The sequence below is a fragment of the Emydura macquarii genome, unplaced genomic scaffold (genome assembly GCF_026122565.2).
Source record: "Emydura macquarii macquarii isolate MOO-44397 ecotype Brisbane River unplaced genomic scaffold, CSIRO-AGI_Emac_v2 contig_587, whole genome shotgun sequence".
NCBI lineage: Eukaryota > Metazoa > Chordata > Testudines > Chelidae > Emydura > Emydura macquarii.
In genome coordinates, this window is record NW_027130724.1 from 12,576,696 (window position 1) to 12,597,419 (window position 20,724).

General features: G+C 49.1%; 2 protein-coding genes across 2 annotated transcripts in view; one reads left to right on the forward strand and one right to left on the reverse strand.

The window, feature by feature from the left end:
* The window catches only part of PDE3B (phosphodiesterase 3B), a 238,160-nt gene extending 237,379 nt beyond the window's left edge, over positions 1 to 781 (reverse strand). The window contains exon 1 of the mRNA XM_067540721.1: positions 721 to 781. The gene's annotated coding sequence lies outside the window, so the exon portion shown is untranslated. The remainder of the gene's footprint in view (positions 1 to 720) is intronic.
* Positions 1 to 20,724, forward strand: part of PSMA1 (proteasome 20S subunit alpha 1) — a 505,652-nt gene that overhangs the window by 444,588 nt on the left and 40,340 nt on the right. The window lies entirely within an intron of this gene.

Below are 20,724 nucleotides of genomic sequence, written 5' to 3' on the forward strand. Positions count from 1 at the left end.
TGTTGCCCAGAAATATCTTGGGGGATTTTGTAATGCATCTCTTAGTAAAGTACACAACAGCTGCAGAAGGGGTTAATCAAGATGTGCCATAGCATGTCTTATCAACTGTGTGCAGCCAACACATTTGGGCAAATTCTTACTGGATAGTAAATATAAACTTTTATATGACTTAAAGTTTAAATAAGGACTGTAAGCAGAGTACAGCCTCCAAACGCACCCCCATGCAGCACAGTGTCCTACTGCAGTCCCCTGCCTCAGTTTCCATTCAGGTACCTGGAAATAGTCCACTCACTTTCAAGAGTCTTTAAAACAATATCCCTCTTCTCTTGGGGTCTAATTTATTCAACATAGTTCAGATCCTAAAAGAGCCCTCTTTTTCCCCAACCCTAGGTTTCAGAGTTCTACAGCCTTCCTTCTTGGGACAGCAGTATGGTTCAAATCCTGGCTCCCCAAGCCTATAAACTCTCCTTTTTAGTTCAGTAGCAGTGGCGTACCATGGGTCTTCGGCACCTGGGAGCCAAGCCTACATTTCCACCACCCTCCCAGGCCTCACTTGTGCCCCCCTGTGCAGGGCAGAAGGGGTCCCGGCACCAGCCCCCTAGCTGCCCTGGGGAGGGAAGGGTCTGTACCTGCCTGGGGGATGAGGCGGAGTGAGGCTGGGGGGGAGGAGGGGATGCAAATGCAGGCTTGGCTCCGCCACCACCACCCCCCGGCACTTACCTGCCATGCAGCGCCAGCTCGGACAGAGCAGCCTCTCCCCCAGGCCTGGGGTCTGGGCCAGCCCTTCTTGGTGCATGGGGAGTGGGAGGTTCTATGGGGTGCCCCTCAGAGCTTTCTGCACCCTCCACCCATCGTGAAGAGCTGACCCAGCACTTACTCACTCCTGCAGCCTGGTGCCAGCTCAGGCAGGGCAGCCTCACTCCACAGGCCTGGAGGTGGGGCACCGGGCCAGCCCTTCACAACAGGCAGGGGGCACAGAAGACAAGGAGGTCTCCTTTTTGATTCACCTGCCCAGTCATCTGATCACATCCTTAATCCATGCCAGGTGGTTCTAATAACCTCAAGCACCTGTCTAGGTTAACTGGGTGACAGGGAAGCCATGTCACATCCACTTTACATAGATCTTCATCCCAGGGACCTTAAAGCAACAATAGCATGGGTTTTTCCTCTACCCTCCCACTCCCAGACATTAGCTATTCCCTAGGACCGCCTTCCTCAAACAATATAGGGCCCCTGCCCTGCGAGCCTCCCTGGTTGCCCTTCACATGCAGCCTAAGTCAGCTGAATGCCATCCAGCTGATCTGCCTCTGAACTGCATCCAGAAAACATCTGTTCTCTCTTCGAGTGTTTGCTCATATGCATTCCAATATAGGTGAGTGCGCGCCCCGTGCACGAGCCTCCGGAAGCTTTTCTGCCCCTAGCAACCCCCTGCGGGTCGGCTCCTGCGCCCCCTGGAGTGCCGCGCTCATGTCGCGGTATATAGGGACCCTGCCGACCACGTGGCCCCCAGTTCCTTCTTTCCGCCCGTGACGGTCTTTTGGAACGCTGCCCCTTGCTTTACCGCAAGTAGCAATCTCCTAAACCCTTCTAGTTTTATAATTGTTAGTTAGTTGTTGTTAAAGTTCATAGTTTTAACCTTAATAGTTTAAAAAAAAATTGTTTTAGTAGTTTGAGTAGTTAGTTAGCCCTTACGGGCTCCCGGCGCCATGCCGGGCACTTCGGGGTTTAAAGCCTGCGCGGAATGCTCTAAGGCTTTCCCGATCAGCGACCCGCACGATCGCTGTCTTCGCTGCCTGGGCGAGCTTCATAGGAAGGACAAGTGCCGTATCTGCAAGTCCTTCAAGCCCAGGACGCAGAAGGAGCGAGATGCCTGCCTTCGGACGATCCTGATGGAGTCGGCGCTTCATCCAGCCTCCGAGCCCTCAGGGTCTCCATCGGCACCGAGCATCTCATCGGCGCACAGCGTGCCCCCGGCACCGGCAGCGGCACCGGCGCACAAGGTGCCGAAGAAAAAGAAGCAGCTGGAGCCTGTGTCTATGGACTCCCCCCTGCTACCGGTACAGCAGGGGGTACAACCAGAGCTGACACAGGCGTCGCCACGCAGGGAGCCTCCCCCGACCCCGGGGGGTGGGGGACCTCTCCTGCAAGGGCCGTCGACGCCGGAGGCGTTTGTAGCGGCACGGGCTCTCATGGCCATGCCGACGCCTCCATCCCCCCCTCGGCCGAGGGAGTCAGGGTTGGCGTCTCGGGGTAGATCCGCGCTGGGTTACCCCGGTGGGCAGCGGAGACAGGAACCATCGTCTCCCCCCAGACGGTCGAGGACGGGGGAAGTGGAGTCTCCCCCTCCTCGCTCCTACCTTAGGTCGTTGAGCACCTCGGTACCGCAGCAACGGGAGCGGTCTAGAGGTTCCGAGAGCAGCCACTCTCCATCGGCCTCCAGATCCTCGGTGTCCCACCACCGTCGGGACAGCCAGCCGGCACCGAGAGAGACTGACCATCCTCGCACTTCGGTGCGCACCTCTCGGCACCGGTCACCTGGCTCTCGGCACCGATCCGGCTCGCCTGCGGAGCAGAGGCGCTCTCGCTCCCCGGTGCGCAGCTCCCGGCACCGAATGCCCTCACCTAGAGATGACCAGCACCGCTCCAGCCCTCGGCACCGGTCGGGCTCTCGGCACCGAGCTATACAGCACCGCTCGGGCTCTCGGCACCGCTCGGGCTCTCGGCACCGGGCTATACGGCACCGCTCCGGCTCTCGGCACCGCTCCAGCTCTCGGCACCGCCCAAGATCTCCGGTCCAGGCCCGCGCGCATTCCCAGGACAGCCACCGCTCCCGATCCGCTGGCAGCCGTCGGGTTCCCCCTGCTCCAGAGCCCTACCACCGCTCACCGTCGGCAAGGGCCCCCAGAATTAGCCCGAGTCGGTCCCCGGCACCGCATGCCTTGGCACCCAGGGACTCTCCGGAGCACCGGAGACACAGCCGAGGGAGAGACCGCTCTAGGTCGCCAGCGCCTGACCGCCGCAGAGACAGGAGGTCCCGGGGACACTCGTCTAGCTACAGCTGTTCCCCTCCTGACCGGCATCGCAGATACCGCCGCAGCCGCTCCCGCTCCTCCAGGAGCAGATCACTGCCGGATCGTGGCAAGGACAAGGGGAAGCGCCCGAAATCGCGCAGCCCGGCGCCTTGCGGGCCGGCAACGTCCGCGGCACTGGGACCGGTGCCGGCGTGGATGCAGGGGCCCTGGCAATGGCCCTATTGGGGGCCATGGCCTCAACAACCGACCCAGGGCACGGCATCGGTTCCATCAGTGGCCGTCCAGCCCCCGCCCCCACCTCCTAGTCAGGACAGACCGGACTCCTCGGACGACGGGTCCGACCCTATGGAGGGTCCTTCTACGGGTCCCCTTCACCAGTCCTCCTCCTCCTCTCCTCCGGACACCACCTCTAGGGACCAGAGAACACCCCTTCCTGATTACAAGACCCATCAGGAACTGCTCAGACGGTTAGCTGACAACCTACAGCTAGACCTCAAAGAACTTTCGGAGGAGGAGGATCCTCTCTTCGGGACCTCGAGCTCAGCAGGCCCCTCCCGCGTCGCGCTCCCTGTCCATGACAGGGTGTTGAAGGTGATCAAGCCCCTGTGGGAGACTCCAGCTTCAGTGTCTGCCACCTCTAAGACTGCGGAGCGCAAGTACTACGTTCCCTCCCAGGGGTTCGAATACCTCTACAACCACCCCCCCCCCGGGTCGTTGGTTGTAGATGCGGTCAATCAATGGGACAGACAGGGGGCCCAGTCCAGTACGCCAAAGAATAAAGAGAACAAAAAACTGGACTTATTCGGGAGAAAAATTTATTCGACTGCGGCTTTACAGCTACGCATTGCAAACCACCAAGCGCTCCTGGGCAGGTACAATCTAAACCTGTGGGCTTCCCTCCAACGGTTCCTCCGCGCTCTACCATCTGACATGGCGGAGGACTTTAACACCATCCTGCAGGAGGGAGCGACAGTCGCAGGAGCGGCCCTTCAGTCCTCTAGCGATGCCACCGACGCGGCGGGAAGGGCCATGGCATCGGGCATCGTGATGCGCCGGTCGGCGTGGCTGCAGTCTTCTGGCCTGTCGTTGGAGGTGCAACAGGCCATCCAGGATCTGCCTTTTGAGGGCGTGGGCCTGTTCTCGGACAGAACAGACAGTAAATTACACGCCCTCAAGGATTCTCGAGCCACCCTTAAGTCTTTAGGCCTCTATGTGCCACAGGCCACAAGGCGCCAGGGCAGACAGCGACCCCAACGGCAGCAGCAACAGCAGCCTGCCTCTCGACTGCCTCCTTGACCCACTCCATCTAGGCGAGGCCGTGACCGCTTTAGGCAGTCGAACCGCCGAGACCGCCAAGGCCCTGCAGGGGGCTCCCAGCAGGGCCAGCAGCAGAAAAACAACAAGCGGTCCTTTTGACGGGACGCTCGAGGGTAGCTTCTTTACAATCGCCATCCCACCGGTTTCCACTCTCCCCTTTATGAACAGACTGCATCCTTTCCTCCGAGAGTGGCAGGGAATAACCTCGGACCGCTGGGTGCTCAGCGTAGTGAGTCGAGGCTATGCTCTCCAACTCTCGGCATTCCCACCGGACTCTCCCCCTACCCCGTCCCTCTTCAGGGACCCATCTCACGAGCTACTCCTCGTCCAAGAGGTTCACTCTCTTCTCTGCCTCGGGGCGGTAGAGGAAGTGCCTCCTTCGGAGAGGGGCAGGGGGTTCTATTCCCGTTATTTCCTTATCCCCAAGGCAAAGGGAGGCCTCAGGCCTATTCTAGACCTGCGTCGTCTGAACAGATTCATCAGACGCCTCAAGTTCCGTATGCTCTCCCTAGCCTCCATCATTCCCGCTCTGGATCCAGGGGATTGGTATGCTGCCCTCGATTTACAAGACGCCTACTTCCACATTTCCATCCTCCCTGGGCACCGACGTTTTCTTCGTTTTATGGTAGCGGGTGTCCACTACCAATTTTCAGCCCTATCATTTGGCCTCTCCTCAGCACCCAGGGTTTTCACGAAGTGTATGGCGGTGGTAGCCGCCCACCTCCGCCGCAGAGGCGTCCAGATCTTCCCCTATCTCGACGATTGGTTAATACGGGGAAGATCCAGGCTTCACGTACAGAACAATCTAGCCCTGACATGCACAACCTGCACCAGGCTGGGCCTGCTCATCAACGAGCAGAAGTCCACACTTACCCCAGTACAGCGGATAGACTTCATCGGAGCCACCCTAGATGCAGTCCAAGCCAGGGCTTTCCTCCCCCTGGCCAGATTCCAGACCATGACCGCCATCATTCAGGAGTTATTCAGATTTCCCACGACGACAGCCAGGCGCTGCCTTCAGCTGTTGGGTCACATGGCGGCATGCACATATGTGGTGAGACTAGCTCGCCTCAAACTCAGGCCCCTTCAAGGTTGGCTAACCTCGGTGTACACCCCATCCAGACATTCGCTTTCCAGGGTGGTCACCATCCCAGTCCAGGTCCTAACATCCCTCAACTGGTGGACAGACCCGAGCGAGGTTCTTCGGGGGGTTCCCTTTGCAGACTTAACCCCATCAGTGACGCTGATAACGGACGCTTCCGATGTGGGCTGGGGAGCCCACATGAGCCGCGACCTCAGCACACAAGGTCTATGGTCGCCACACGAGCTACATCTTCACATCAATGTCAGGGAGCTACGTGCAGTTCGTCTCGCCTGCAAGGTCTTCCTCAGGTTCCTAACGGGCAGAGCAGTACATGTCCTCACGGACAATACAGCAGCCATGTTTTATATAAACAGGCAGGGGGGGGCACGCTCCTCCACTCTGTGCCAGGAAGCCATACAGCTATGGGACCTTGCGGTGAGGCACGATTTTCACCTTTCTGCCTCTCACCTCCCCGGGGTCAGGAACGATGAGGCGGACCGCCTCAGCAGGTTGTTCTTACCCCGCCACGACTGGTCACTCCACAAGGAGGTGGTGTCTTTTCTCTTCCACAAGTGGGACACTCCCCAACTGGACCTGTTCGCCTCTGCGTGGAACAAGAAGTGCCAGAGGTTCTGCTCACTCCGGGGACGAGAGCAGGGCTCCCTCTCGGACGCCTTTCTAATAGACTGGACGGGGCCCCTGATGTACGCGTTTCCCCCCGTCCCCTTACTCCCCAGAGTACTCCTGAAAATCAAGAGGGACAAGGCGAACGTTATTCTCATTGCACCAGCCTGGCCCCGGCAACACTGGTTCACTATGCTACTGGACATGTCCATTGCCAAGCCGATACCGCTCCCGACGCGATACGACCTCCTCTCCCAGGACCGGGGCCGTCTTCTACACCCAGACCTGGACTCCCTCCACTTGACGGCATGGAGGCTCTGTGGTTAACTGAGGGGGAGAGAGCCTGCTCAGCACAAGTACAGCAGGTTCTCCTAGGGAGCAGGAAACCTTCCACTCAGGTGCTGTATAAGGCTAAGTGGAAGCGCTTTACCTTTGGGGCTGAGTCCCGGGGGATCTTACCTACCTCATCGCCCATACAGGCGATCCTAGAGTACCTCCTACACTTAAAGATGCAGGGCCTCGCACTGGCCTCCCTGAGGGTACACCTGGCGGCCATCTCGGCCTTCCACCGGCCGATGGAAGGGAGGTCTATTTTCTCTCATCCTATGTCCTGTAGGTTCCTGAAAGGGATAGAGAGATTATACCCGCAGGTTCGTGACCCGGTACCTCTCTGGGACCTGAACTTGGTTCTTGCCATGTTAACAGAACACCCATTTGAACCCATGGCTACATGCCCTTTGCTAGTCCTGTCCTGGAAGGTGGCCTTCCTGGTAGCCATTACTTCGGCCAGACGGGTCTCCGAGTTGAAGGCCTTGACCTCGGAGCCCCCTTACACTGTCTTCTATAAGGACAAAGTGCGGCTGAGACCCCACCCAGCCTTTTTACCCAAGGTGGTGTCTCAGTTTCACTGTAACCAAGACATCTTCCTCCCCGTGTTCTTTCCCAAACCGCACGGATCGGAGGCAGAGCAGAGATGGCACTCCCTGGATGTCAGGAGGGCTCTGGCCTTTTACATCGACCGTACAAGGCCATTCAGGAAGACAACCCAACTGTTCGTCGCGGTTGCTGAAAGAATGAGGGGCTTACCTGTCTCTTCTCAGCGCATCTCTGCGTGGATTACTGCATGTATCCGCACCTGTTACGATCAGGCAAAGGTGCCGCTTCCCAGTACAGTGACGGCACACTCGACCAGAGCCCAGGCCTCGTCAGCGGCCTTCCTGGAGCGGGTGCCCCTGACGGATATTTGCAGGGCAGCAACCTGGTCATCTGTCCATACCTTCTCTTCCCATTACGCCATCGTCCAACAGGCAAGAGACGACGCGGCTGTAGGCAGAGCCGTCCTAAGAAGGGCTACTCGACAGTGACTCCTACCCGCCTCCATGGTATGGCTACATAATCACCTATATTGGAATGCATATGAGCAAACACTCGAAGAGAGAAAACAAGGTTACTTACCAGTAACTGTTGTTCTTCGAGATGTGTTGCTCATATCCATTCCAAACCCGCCCTCCGTCCCCGCTGTCGGAGTCGGCAGAAAGAAGGGACTGGGGGCCACGGGGTCGGCAGGGTCCCTATATACTGCGACATGAGCACGGCACTCCAGGGGGCGCAGGAGCCGACCCGCAGGGAGTTGCTAGGGGCAGAAAAGCTTCCGGAGGCTCGTGCACGGGGCGCGCACTCACCTATATTGGAATGGATATGAGCAACACATCTCGAAGAACAACAGTTACTGGTAAGTAACCTTGTTTACTCATTTGTGCGCCACACCATCCACTTCCTCGCCCTCATGTCTCACCCCAACACCAGTGGTGGGACCTGCTACCAGAAAGGGAGGGTGAGGAACCCCAGTCGGCTAGTTTGTACTCAACTCTAATTCCATGGCTCAGCGGAGATATTAGCTGGTGGCTCCTTCACAGAGCCATGAGCATGGGCGTGTAACTGGCGCAGTTCATGAACTGCCCCAACACCTCTTTCTTTTGTGGCAAGAGAGAGACCTTGGTGCGCATCTATGTAGAGTCCATTAGGTTACAGCCCCTCTTCCGGCTCCTCCAGAACCTGCTACTGAGATTCTGACTGCACTTCTCCGCACACCTCTTGATCCACTCACACCCCATCTGTGGCCCCACAACGTTGCAAGACCTCCTTGTCAACTTCCTTCTGGCACCAATGCAAGATAAAAAAGGAAGGAGGAAAAAGTTGCATGGGAGGGTACTCTGTGACTGTGGGGCCAATTTCCATTCCCTTGTCTGATCACAGCTCCAGGCAGAGTTCTTCTGGGCATTGTCTACTGCCTTCATGGATGCCTCTGAGGAACAGTGAGTGCTGCTGGACGTTCTATGCTCTGTGTCCAGCTGGATCCCTGATTTTATACCTCTGACCTCACCCTTTGTTTTTTTTCATTTGTTGTCCCTTGTAATCAATCAATGCCTGGGTCCAGTATTCCTCCCTCTTAATTAAGGGGGGAGGGCCTTAAGTTTTAGACAGGTCTATGCCAGCTCATCCTCAGTGTTTCAAATAGTACCTTCCTCAACAAAATGTCCATTTTGGTTATTCTGGACCTGGAATGGGGTAACTCTCAGACTACATCTTCTGGCCTTAGTGGACCACTGCCCCATTACACATTTGAGTATAGGTGTATTTATTTATTTTGGGTGTGATCCACACAGATAGTGCCTAAGACTCATTTTTAGGCATCACTGTGGCCCATGAAACTCCTGTTTGACTGCTGCCTAATCCTGTGGACACCTAACTCATTCAGGCCCAAAGCTTTCACCTCAGGACATGTGCACCGCAGCCTCATTGTTGGCCCCTAAACCCCATCTCCCACCTGTATATGCACATTGCTCTCTTGTGAAGGCATGCCTATCTCCCTGCCTGCACTCCACAGCAATTCACAACCTGGAAAAGATACACATTCAGCCTCCTAAGTCACAAGTGGGGGCCTCATCCAGTAGGCATGCTCAAAAGTCACCTATTGGATCCGGCACTTCGGCAAATTCACACAGAACAGCCTGAGGAGGGGGAGGGGGAGAATCTCCCTTATAACCTGTATCCTAATAGGCAGGGTACTCACCCAGGAGATGGGAAACCCCCAGTTTAAGTCTCCCTCAGGGGAAGGGATTTGAAGAAGGTTTAGTCACCTCATTTATGAGTGCCTTAACCCCTAGGCTACAAAATAATTCTAACACATTCACTTGCCCAATTCATATGTAATGATTCATTACTTAACTGAAGTAGAACAACTTCAACAGGAGAGATTGAGGGAGCCCTTGATCAGAATATTCCATAGAGTAGTGGTTAGGGCACTTACCTTAGGGGTGGCTGATCACTCTTCAAATCCCTTCTCCTTGCCAGACAGGGGGGGTCTCCCACAGCCTGGCTGAGTACCCTATGCACTAAGTTAAAGGTTATAAGGGAAGTGATTGTCCTCCTGCTGTTTTGTTTCGTGCCCCATATGTGATTTAAGCATTCTGCTACTTATCTTCTCCCACTTTGTGGATTACAAGCAAAGGTAGACACCTCCCTGCAGCCCAGATTTAGGCACCTATCTTTGTGAGAGAGATGGGCCCTAGCACACATCTGTTTGGTTAATGTTTTCCATTGTCTAGCTTAGATGGCTCCCTGCCTCGTATTCTGGCTTTGAGGATCAAAGTCTAGGGCATCTATTTCTCCTCCTACCTTATACAGGAGCCTAGGTACCTAACTCAGGCTTTGTGGATCACAGTGTTCCTTTAATTTTTCTAGTCTCCTAAAAGTAAAGCGCAAATGACACTCAGCATTACACTGCCTACATACCTTTGTGGATCTGGGCCTTTGCTTTTAAATTGTTCTGTTCAGTTGAGAACCTAATATTAACATAATTTAACACCTGTTACAGATAGGCATTAAGATATTTCAACAAGTAGTAACAATTATAGTGTAACTTGTATACTGGGTTGTAGACATGTTGGTCTCAGGATATTAGAGAGTTATGGTTTAGTTATGGTTTAGTAAAGTTTAGCAAAAGCTTGTCTATTTCACCAACAGAAGTTGGTCCAATAAAAGATATTACCTCACCCACCCTGTCTCTCTTATGTAACTGAACTTTTCAAAATATAAATAAATATGTATAAAAATAAGTAAAGAAACAATTATTACAACTGTTAATCATTTAGCAGAGAGATAAAAAACAAATATTAAACTTCCAAACACCAGAAAAAAAACCAATTATATTTATGAGTATCAGTTTTTGCACATCTTAAATCAATCCTTGCAAAAGTAATTTTTCAGAGTACATATAGAAGCAGACTTTGTGGTTAGTCTGTTGAGTTAGCTGTGGAGCCATCTGCCCCAAAATGTAGATCACCTGCAGGCAAAGACCCAAACACAGCTAAATATGTTTATAGGCCTACATTGTCTGGTAACACACACTGTCATTGCTTATTGATTAGCAAAACGATACTTGTTTCACCCCACAGGTAACTCGAGACAGGCACTTTTGATTATCTCAAGCTTAACTCCATGTAACAGCATCTTTTGTTCCTTTAAAGACAGATGCAATCTGCTATGAGGCGTTGGCTCCCTAAAGGCCACCACACCCTGGCCAGGTGTAGTCCCCTGAGGAAGCACCTGATTGACAGGACTTGTATGACAAGGTGCAAGAAAGGCTGGCTGGGGCTTGTGAGACAGGCTACAGCTCTCCGTGTTTGGAGTGAGGAAGGTTCTGGTAATAGCATCAGACAGCTGGGGAAGCTCTCCCAGGGCAAGTTGTTCCCTGTAGATAGGTAGCTATAGAAGACTCCTGAGAAGGCTCTAGAAAAGGAAGGGCTTGACACAGAGGGAGGAAGGAATTTCTCTGAGCAAAAGGAAGAAGAAGGCTGTGTGCCTTCTTTGTTTCCCTGTCCTTGTTTCTCCAAGCCTTGCTCCTGCTTTATTCTTCCATGGCTTCAGCCTGGATTCTGCTGTGCACCCAGCCTTGTTCCTGTCCAGTCTTGTTCCATCCCAACCTTGCTCCTGCCTCAGAACCAGCCCTGCTCCTGCCTTCCCTGACTCTGGGTAGTCCGGTTCTGACCCTTGGCTCTGACTTGTCTCTGATTGTCTCAACTCTGGCTGCGGTTCTGACCTTCGGTCCTGGTTCTGGCCCTTCTCAAGCCTTGGTTCCTGCATTCAGACTTTGACCACTAGGCATGCCTGCCTATGACCTGGTCCAATGACAATTGGTGAGCCCTGATAGAGGGGGAAAAGAGAAGCCCAGGAATTAAGTGAGAAGGCTTCATAAGGCAATAGCCTGGGAAGGGACAGTAGCTGTCAAGACATTTGTGAGACTTGAGTTGTGAAGGACTAGAGAGAGAGCTCCAGAAACCTATGGATGTTGAGGCATAAATGGGAGCATTGACCTGTAAGAGTACTGATATATATGTTTGGTATGGTAATAAATCAGATTCTGGGAGGGTAAACTTGTTGGAAATACAGTCATAGCATGTGATTTTTGCCAGATCTGAAAAGAGGGCAGCGGGGAAAGGTATTTTGGCACCCAGAGGATGGAGAGTTGGGACAAATTCTATTGCACTCCTGAATAACACAAGATATTAAAATATTTTGGTTTTAAACTAATGTTAACTAGCTCACTCTCTTATGGGTTCAGTACTTTCAAGTTAGGCATTATGTTTCTCACTTATTTTAGAAAAGTTGTTATAAAGAAAGCTAACTTTAATAGAAGTGATGGGATCTGGTCAATTAGGAAACAAAAAATTATTACTGATTTATATCAGTCATTGAAGACAACTTTCCTAACCCAAAAGTCCATATATGGCATGCTGGGAAAAAGAAGCTGCATGGACAAATTACCCCAGAGGAATGAGACCAGCAACCTCAGTCGGTAGCATGATAAAAGAAAATGTCTTGAAGATACTGTTTCAGTGGTACCTCACTCCTGTCAGGTTTATATAGAGAGAGTGAAGGAGATGACTGTTGGAGAAACTATGGTAAGATCTGATGCATGTATGGTGGACTTGTTCAATCACTAGAGAGTATTAAGATGTGATTAGTAACCAAATATTACAAATTGTTTGCTATTTATTACCAAATCATAAGTCTGGTGGGGGAAGCTCCCAGGCTATGGCCCAATCACTTTTTGGGCCGCCACAGCCCGGTTTGAGATAGGCAGGCAATCTGGTAGCAATAGGGTCAGAAAGGGAACGGGGTAGGGTATTTCTGGGGGAAGGCCCTGCCTGCAGATTGTGGTGAGAGCCAATGGGCTAGCCTGGGGAGCCAGGCCAGCCCTGTGGGACAGGGGCCACTACAAAGTGAGGTCACTCTCCAACCTTCTGGGGCCTTCCATGCCCTGGAGGCAGGACCCAACAGGACTCTGCATCACGCTGTCTGGGGGCAGGAACTGACCTTCCCCCAGGTAGCCATACACACACGCACACTTTATATGGTGCTCTGCAGCCTCTGCAAATAGTCCTTTGGAAATCTTCCTGGGGCTTCCTAGTGGAAATAATCACACACAAGGAAATGAATAATTAATCTCATCTTCTAGTAGCTGCTTAGCTATATGTAGCCTCTCAGTGGAAAAAGGAAAAGCAGTCCAACTCTAGAAGAATGGCTCAAAAAATACAAGAGATTGTTATGAAAAAATAACATACTACTTACTTACCCACCAAAACATACAGAGGATAAATAGGCACTTTGATATTTGGTTACCATTTATTCAGTCCTTCCCCATGGACTGCTCCTTGATGTGGCAGAAAGGCTTGCATGTCCCTGAGCGCTATGCTGGCAAGAGCATCATTCCTGGTAAGGTCACTAGTGCCAGACAGGTCAAAGGGTAGGGACCTGACTAATGCCAGTCTACAGGTCCTTCTGGTAGGGGATTGGGAGTGGGCTAACAACCTGCTCCTGTTAAAACAAAAAAATCCCACAAAGTCATGATGGAAAGCTACACTACTGCTCAGTTGAACAAATTCACTCCAACTTAATTCAGTTCAAATAGAGCTAGAAAAGAGGTGATGAAGAAATGGCCAAATCCATGAATTTGCTCTGTCCTAAATCCATTTACCAAAATTGATAGGTAGAATGTGTGGTCAAAAGTAACAAAAGAAATGGACAGATATAACCTAGATTATATTAGGCCTAAGTGAAAGAAGATGGGTAACATTAGGCCAAATAACTTTACAGTAGAATGGGTCCACTTGACATTTTAGACTACCAAATGCTAGTTAAGTACATAGAGATAGTGTGGGTCTGATACCATCAAGGAGGGCAGGTGTCAAACTTCCAGAAAGTGTCCATTATTCAATGTTATGCTCCAACAAAACATGGAGGAAAGAGCCAAATAGCATAACAAGACAAGCATTGGACTAAAACCCCCAGAGCAAGAGGCGACAAGATGGACTAAGGATAACATGGAAACACACAATAGAAGGAGAATTGAAATCTATCAAAATGACATGGGAAAAAGCTAAGACTGCAGCAGGAGACCAGCAAAGATGGAAGGCAGTAGTGAAGGCCCTATGTTCCACACCAAATAGAGAGGCACGAGATTCATACAATACTCAGACAAAGTACAATCACCTGAAAAAAAAAACCAACCAAAAACAACCCTGCACACTTATTTTTTTTAAAAAATATTAATATTGATGGATATGCCTAGTTTGTTAAATGTGTAATCAGAGATTTCTCTCAATTTAATAAAAATCACCAGAAACAACATGTTGCGGGTAATGTAAAGATGTTCACTCTATAATATGGTATTACTTGTTAAATAGAGAGATCTGATTATATTACTGTATAATATTTCTCTAAACAAAAGCTCACTGTAATTATTGTTTTGTTTCTGATATTTACATCACAAGGATATGTAAACCTGTTAAAACTTTCTAAATAAATAAATAGTTTTAAAATAAATCTCTTTATTGACTTTTGTGTGGGAAAGAGTGCAAGTCACAAAATCAAAACACAATCCTTGTTATGTGATGGAAAACACTAAGTTTTAACAAACCACAGACTTACTTCTGCTCTCAGTTTTGTTTACCAATTTTCCCAAAACAAGCACAACATGAAGAAAACTGAGACAGAAAAAAGAAAGGAAAGGAGAGAAAAGAATGCTTCTACAACTAGATGATGGTTCTGGTGCTTGTCAATTCAGAAAGCAAGTGTGTCTCTTGAGTGAGTAGAGTACTATGGTATGACTAAAGTGAAGCTAGAAGGCTAGATCAGGTATGAAATCCAATTAGTGGATGAAGATTCCCTTTTCTTTTGTTGGCAGAGATTGGTGGAGGCAACATCATTGACCTGGCAAGCTCTAATTTGTAGATCAACAAGAATTTACTCCAGGAACTCTGGAGCCTGGAACTGAAAGGTTATAATCAACCTAATTAAACCCACAACTCAGAACGAAATAAAAAGAGACAAAAATGGTGTACTTAATTCTGCCTCAACATCAGGGGATTGACTAGGGCCTGGTCTACACTGGCGTGTTAGGTCGATTTAAAGTCCCTTAATTTGAATTAATTACACTCGAGTCTACACTGGCACCACTGTTAATTCGAATTAAGGTGCCTGTAAAATTGACTTAATAAGACCTCCTCTGCAAGTGGTGTAGCACCTAATTCGAATTTGGTAAATCGAATTAGTTTCAGTGTAGACGCAATGGGACTTAATTCGAATTAATTGACCTCCGGAATGTATCCCATAATACCCCATTTTGACCACTCTGGACAGTCGCGCTGTGCTGCTCTGTGGTCAAACTAGCAGGAAAAGTCCCCTCCCCTCAAGCCACGGGAAGATTTGAATTCTCATTTCCTGTGCTTGCTGCCAGCGTGGAGAGAGATTTGCCACAGTTCTCAGCATGGCTACTGCAAAGCCCAAACGCGCTCCAGCATGGAGTTGACCAGAGTCTTAGACCTCATCGGGCTGTGGGGCGAGGAGTCCGTTCTGGCTCAGCTCAGAGCCAGCAGAAGGAATCTGGATATTTATGGGACGATATGACAGGGCATGCTGAAGAAGGGACACCAGAGGGACACTCAGCAGTGCTGAGTGAAGATCAAGGAGCTGCACCAGTCGTATCAGAAAGCCAGGGAAGCTAACAGCCACTCTGCTCCTCTCCCAGAACATGCAGGTTCTATGATGAGCTGCATGCAATTCTAGGTGGCGATCCCACCACGGTGCCTCCCCACAGCATTGATACCTCCGCTAGTTCACAGTCCATGATCAATGAGGAGGACTCCGTGGATGAAGAGGAGGAGGAAGCTGTGGAGACCGGGGTGTCCGTTCTCCTACAAAGTCAGGACTTATTCCTGACCCCCGAGCAGTCCACCAGCACACAGGACAGCACAAATGATCCCATGGAAGGCACATCTGGTGAGTTTTCTTTCTTATTAACATTTCTGTCCTTGTACATTGGGTGTGGGGGGCACGAGGGGGATCTCAGGCATTTCATTGGCTGTACTGGGTGGTAACCCAGGCTCAGTTTTTTTATGTGTTGAGAAATGCTATGTTTATCATCAGTTGATATCACATAGAAAATTTAATGTATGTAATCTGTTATCCCTCCCTCACCTGCAAAAACTTTTCAGGGGAGGGCTGCCTTTTTCCTCCCTCCACAGTAGGATTCTTCTCTGCAATCAAGGTAGCCAGCATCATGGCTTCCTGTGTTTTAAGCATTGTCTCCCTGCCCTCCTCCCCCCACCATACCATCCGCAGTTGTTCTCTGTAAGGGTTTGAAATACAAGCAGAGAGGAAATCATTTGCTACATTGTTTCATGGCCTCATTATCAAAATTGTTACATTTCTATCAGTTTCTTCACTATGCTAACTGTGGCTCCCTTGTTATTGTTCTTTCATTCTGTAGACACCTCGGCAGTGAACTGACCCTTAGGAAATGCTGCAGACAGACTGTCTCAGATTAGAAAAAAAAAAAAAAAAAAGCAGAGATGACATGCTTTCTGAGCTCATGAACGCCTCATCAGCCACGGAGACAGAGCAAAGGGTTTGGAGGCTGACCTTGTCCCAGAGCATGGACAGGGTCACGGACATTCACAGACAAATGCAGGAGACTGATCGCAGCACCACATAGATGCTGCGGCTTCTGTGGGACCAGTCAGATGTGCTCCGGCGTCTTGTAGACCTTTAGGAGGAGCAGAGTCCTGCTGCAGCCCCTCCATAATGATCCTTAACCAAGGGCTATGCCGCCCTCCACCTTCCCCACCCTCAGGAGGTCTCAGAGGAGATGGTCCAGGAGGCAGGTACATGCTCTCCTACACCCCAGCAAGCTACCACCCTACCCCTGGAAACAGTGAATGAACCCTCACCTCCCCTTCCCCCATGACTTGAATGTTCATAAATAAAAGTTTGCATCATTTCAACACATTTCTTTATTAAATCATATCTTGTTCTGGAGGGATTTGGAGGGTACAGATATCGATTGGGGGGGGAGGGGATGTTCAAAGACAAACAACATACAGGAACAGAAATCAGTCCTGCATCTCATTGCAGAACTGGTTTTCAAAGCTTCCCTAATGCAAAGTGCTCCGTGGTTAGCTCTCAGCATACTTCTAGCATCTGGCTGCTCATAATTGGCAGCCAGTCTTTCTGCCTCCACAGCCCAACCCTGGGGGAACCTTTCACCCTTCGCTTCACACACATTATGAAGAACACAGCAAGCAGATATCACAGAAGGGAGGTACTTCTTACTCATGTCCAGCCTGGTGAGGAGATTCCTCCATCTACCCTTTAAACGCCCAAATGCACACTCTACAACCATTCTGCAATTGCTTAACCTCTTATTAAAACACTCCTTGTCACTGTCAAGGTGACCGGTGTACAGCTTCATTAGCCAAGGGAGCAAGGGGTAAGCAGGATCCCCCAGGCTCACTATGGGCATTTCCACACCCCCAATGTCAATTTTTTGGTCAGGGAAGAAAGTGCCTGCCTGCATCTTAGAGAACAGCCCCGAGTTACAAAATATATGAGTGTCATGCACCTTCCCAGACCACCCCACATAGATGTCTGTGAAACAATCCCTGTGATCCACAAGGCCCTGCAGGACCAAGGAAAAGTACCCCTTGCGGTTTATGTCACTCAGTCACCAGGTGTGCAGGCACTAAGATGGGGTTGTGCATCCCATCAATGGCCCCCCTGCAGTTTGGGAAGCCCATCATGGCAAACCCCTCCACTATGTCCTGCACATTTCCCAAAGTCACTAGCCTTCGTAGCAGAAGTCTATTTATGGCACTGCATGCTTGATTCACGGCTATGCCCACTGTAGATTTACCGACTCCAAATTGATTCCCAACCGAGCGGTAACAGTCAGGGGTTGCCAGCTTCCAGAGAGCGATGGCGACTCTCTTCTCCACCGTCATGGCTTGTCTCAAGAGAGTGTTCACGCACATCAGGGAAGGTGATAGCTCCAAGCACAGTTCAAGGAAAGTTGCCTTTCGCATACAAAAGTTTTGCAGCCACTGATTATCATCCCACAGCTGCATAATGATGCAGTCCCACCAGTCTGTGCTTGTTTCCCTGCACCAGAACCTGTGGTCCATGGACTGCAGATGACACGTTACAGCCTGCAGCAATCAGGAATTGTTCTGCTCGATGGCCTGTAGCAGGGCAGCCATGGTGGCATAGGTGTAGTACCTGCTTCGCCTTCTTGCTCTGTTTCTAAAGTACTCCATGATAAGCCACGATGTATTTGTCACAATCAGAATTATAGTGTATATTAGAGTTCAGCTGGCTCCATGTCTCTGCAGCAATGGTGATTGCTGGGATTAAAAAAAGGCGCGAAAATCCTTTTCCTGTTTTTTTTTGGGGGGGGAGGGTAGGGGGGAGAAAGGCTGGGGGGAAGCAGCGCTGCATCCTGGGACGATGACACTAGTCCCAACAGCCACCATGGCTAGTTGCACTGTGGGATAGTTACCCACATTGCACTGCTTTCTAATTCAAATTAAGGCTGGCTAGTGTGAACGCAAGAGACCAGCGCAAACAGCATAGTGTGTACAATCTGCTGTGATTTCTATAAATCGGCTGCTGAAAGTCAAATTAAGCTAATTCGAATTAGCGCTGCATTGTACACATAGCCTCTAGGACCTCTTGAGGTCCCTTCCAGCCCTACATTTCTATGAACCAACTACCCAGGTCATTGTTGGTCTTTGAGTTTTCCTGTTCAGCAGGGAAAAAACCCAGGTGGTCCCTAATAGAACTGGAAAAATAACTGATACTTCAGTTCCCTTCCTTTAGGTAAACAGAATCCATCAGTCCTACTGTCATGGCAATGCAGAGCTAAAGCTGTAGATGGTCTCTGTGTTCCCTTAAACTTCTGTAATATTGACAGTCTAATACTTTAATTTGGCTTAATGAAAGCTTTTCAGAGGATTGCCTGAGTAACTTTTTTTCAACATAACACATTTTGATTGTCTTGAGAACTGTATAAACTATCCAAAAATGATTTTTTTCCAAAGCTGTCCAGAGGACACTACTTAATAAAAATTCTTAGGCTGAGATTTTTCAAAGCTGATGGAGTCTAATTTTATTTAAAACTAAGGAGAATGGGGCATCCAAATTCCATAAGTGGCTCTCAGAATCCCATTTTAAGAGTTAACATTTAATCATTAATCATTTAATTATGTCTGATGCTTTTTCTGTACTGAAGCTCATTTGGAGAATAAAGGCATTGTATAATCACTTGACAGCAAAAAACATTTTGAAAAGTAATTGCTGCTGTAGCTGTGAAATGTTTAACAGGCTACTACTTTTTGAAAATTGACCATTTAAGTAGACCTCAGTAAACGAATGTATGCATAGAATTGAAGATTACCAATAAAATATAGAATTGGTGACTATTTCCATTTGCTTCCATGTTACATAGCATTAGTCTAAGAGTTTTCTGTATTCTGAATCATGTTTAATTATGAACTCCACACTTGTAGTGATATACCATTAAATATGAGAAACCACGGTAATACTACTTTTGTGATTCATTCTTTAACTTGTAAAATGAAGTTCCAGTTTCAAATTGTAATAGAGACATTTCATGGAATCCATTCATCAGTAATACTGAAGATTAAATCTAGCTAGAATACCTAAATCAGCTTTGTCTCACCTAAAGTTCCTGTTTGCCATGGAGTTTTTTCTTGCCTACACTAGTAGCAGATTCATTATTATATTCCATAAAAGCACAAATGAGTAATCCAACTCAAAAGGTCATTTATTTGACAGTAAAAAATAAGTGTTATGGTGAGATATTCAATCACCCTCCCTCACTCCTCTATACATCTTTCTGGTACTCTTTTAAACCGAAATTGTTAAAATGGGTCTCTGGTAATTAGCACAGTCTTGAAGTCTGTCAATATAATTCTCCACTAAAAATTAATGTGCTTGACAGCATCACAGGCCATATCCTCAGCTGTTGTAAACTGGGATATTAATGGAGTTGTGCTGATCTAGACCAGCTAAAGATTGGTCGCATGTCTCAGAACATTCTAACTTATAATTCAGCTATTATATTTGGCTGAATTACTTTCATTCAGTTATGCCTGTAAAACACTTCAGTGCCTTGATGTTTTCAATGCCTCATAATACACTACAAATGGCACAAAACAGCACTATGCAGAAGAATGTCCTTAAAGGGACAATAATTTTAATATATTTGTGCTATTTGTTTAATTCATAATATGAAGTGGTGTTATAGGCTAACTTTTCTCCTTTAAGATCAGGGTCCAGAAGGGGTCTGGAAGTGTGTACAGTGCCGTCAGACAGTCACTATCTTGAATACTAAAAATAAATTAAAAATCTCCAAATGTACTACGTAAGAGTAAAATTATGACTCAGTGATGGAGCAGTAGTATAATGTAAGCTTTGCAGTGCTGACTTTGTAACTCCTCCTATTTTGGTTGGTGGAGACTCAACGTGGGAGATGGAAAATGTGCAGACTGTGCTGTTCTTCAAGTGGTTGCAGACATGTATTCCACTCAGGTGTTTGCAGGCCCAGTACATCAAAGCCAGACACATTTGTCTAGCAGTACCCATAGGGCCTTCCCCTGGCTTGAGTTGGCTTATAGCCTCTGCTATAACCACGAGGCAGGTGTGCTGGCTGCAGAATTCTGGCATTGCTCCTGCTATACAGCCAACTATAAAAGACTTATTATTTGATGGGTGATCTTTGTTCTCTAATAAGATAGATGAGACATTACCTTAGTTTAAAGACTCTACAGCTACTTTACAATACAGAGGGATTAACACCCCAGTAGTTAAAAGACACTATTATGGGGAGCAGCAACAATTCCGCCAGTACCCAGCAATATTTTACATAGCCCTCCATGAGACAACAAGACTTGTAAAAGAAAAGGCATAAGCTTCACAGGAGAAGACATTCAGGCTCCAGCTTTTAACAACCAGCTCCCATTCTGGTTCCCTTCGTTTGATCCTGTGACCCCCATACCCACTCCTTTTTTCATTCTTTGTCCCCTGAAATCAGTTGTGTTCTGGGTCCAGTGACTCCTCCCCTCCCGGGGGAGAGGCCTTTAGCAGTTCTCAGCTCACAAATAGTAACAACCATCAAGTCTTCCATCAGCTATTGGCAAGCAGTCCATTGACTGCTTTTTGACTTGTCCATTGAGGGCAGTGCACTAGTCCTAGGCATTCCCTTCCCATCCCCAGGCCCCACATTTGGGGATAAGTTGTTCCATTTCC